Source organism: Haliaeetus leucocephalus, unplaced genomic scaffold (genome assembly GCF_000737465.1).
Source record: "Haliaeetus leucocephalus isolate CR32 unplaced genomic scaffold, Haliaeetus_leucocephalus-4.0 Scaffold228, whole genome shotgun sequence".
NCBI lineage: Eukaryota > Metazoa > Chordata > Aves > Accipitriformes > Accipitridae > Haliaeetus > Haliaeetus leucocephalus.
In genome coordinates, this window is record NW_010972664.1 from 23,378,966 (window position 1) to 23,380,670 (window position 1,705).

At 70.6% G+C, this 1,705-nt stretch overlaps 1 protein-coding gene across 1 annotated transcript in view; it reads left to right on the top strand.

Annotated features, from left to right (window-relative positions):
- Positions 1 to 1,705, top strand: part of GAPDH (glyceraldehyde-3-phosphate dehydrogenase) — a 21,875-nt gene that overhangs the window by 16,534 nt on the left and 3,636 nt on the right. The gene's annotated exons all lie outside the window — the stretch shown is intronic.

Below are 1,705 nucleotides of genomic sequence, written 5' to 3' on the forward strand. Positions count from 1 at the left end.
GGCAGCAGGCGAGATATCGACCGCAGGCCGGGCACGGGGGCAGAAAGGCCACGTTGGCTCATCCCAGCCGCACTGTGCCCCCCCAGCACAGGGCGGCCGGTGCTGGGGTGTTTGCCGAGCAAACACAGGGGCCTCCTGTTTGTGCAGAAGCTGTCCCTGAACGCCCCCCCCAGCCCCTCGGCGGGCTTCAGCTGGGGCAGCACGAACCCCGGCACGGGCTTGCACACCTCCAGCCCCACCACAGTACCATGCGAGCCATCATCTCCTGGCCTTTAAGAAAAAGGTCGTAACCTCGGCCGGGTCTAAACTTAGCCGCCGGCTCCTCGGCGGCACCGGGAATAGCAGCGGTATAAGGAGAGTTGGGTTACGTTCGAGCTGCGTGACCCCTCTCTGCCCCCCACCCCCGTACCTGCACGGCTCCCCCAGCCTGCTCCTCCCTCCTCATCCTCACATCCCCGCTCAGCCGAGCAAGCCGGAGAGACAGGCCTGCTCCCACCACCCCGGATCTGCATCCCCGCCGCTCCCACACCTTCCTCCGGGACCCCCTCCCCAAGGGATGGAGGTTTTCGGGCACGCTCTGGGCCTCGTGCCTATAAACGCGGGTTCGTCCCGCTGCACCCGGGCTGCACGAGCCCTGCACCGAGCCGGGGGGGTGGAAGGCGAGCTGTGCAGCGGCGACGGCCGCCATGCAAGGAGCGCTGCCTTCTCGCAGGCAGCGGGCGAAGGCGGGCCGAGGCGGCGGACGCGGGCCGGCAGACAGGCAGGATTTCCGCCGTCACGTCCCCGCGGGTAGCGGCGGTGCCGCAGTGCCTCATTAAGATGGTGCTCACGCTGCGGCGCGTGGCCTGCGCCGGGCCAGTGGTCCCATCCAGAGGATGCCTGGCTAAACCCACCCAGGGGAGCCAGAGACAGGCAGCTGGGGGGGGGGTGTCCCCAGCCTGGGAGGGGGGGGTAAGCGAGCTCCCAGCCAGCACCCGCTGCCTGCCAGCGCTGGGGGAAATGGGAGATGCTGGCGGACCCTGCTGCTCCCTGGGGGTGTCCCCAGCATCTCTGCGGCCCCCTTTGCCCTCGCCGCCGTGGCTGGGGGAGCAGGAGGGTTGGGAGAGGGGAGCAGGCTGCAGCCGGGGGGGGCTGTGTGTGTGTGTCCCCTTTGTTAGCAGGTAAAAGCAACCCACGCCGTTCCCCCGGGGTGGGCGAGCCCCTCACCGGCCATCACCGCCGGGGGGTGTGTGTGGGGGGAGGGGGGTGTGTGTGTGTGTGTCCTTCCCGCCCCCCCAGGCAAGGTCCCAGCTGCCCTTCCCCACCCTGCGGACACCTCCCGTTTATCCTCCGGGACCGCGGCATCCCTCCCCACCACCCCCCCCGGGGGCTGGCTCGGAGGGAAGGTACACCCCGCACCCCCAAAACCGGGACCTTTGCAGCCCCCTCCCCTTCCCTAAACCGGCTCGGGGCCTTTGTCACACGTGGTGGGGGGGGGTTACCGGGGCGGGGAGGGGGGAGAAGCAACCGCACCCGCAGCTCGGGCGCACGTAGCCCGGCCCGGCCCCCGCGTTCCCATTCGGTGCCGGCCCGCCGGGGCGGTCTCCAGCCCTTCCCCTCCGCGGCTATAAAGGGCGGCGGAGCGGGGCTGCGCCACCTTCTCACTGCGCGCCGGGGCGGCACAGAGGCAGCAGGTAACGGGCGTGGGGCGGGAGGAGGAGGAGGA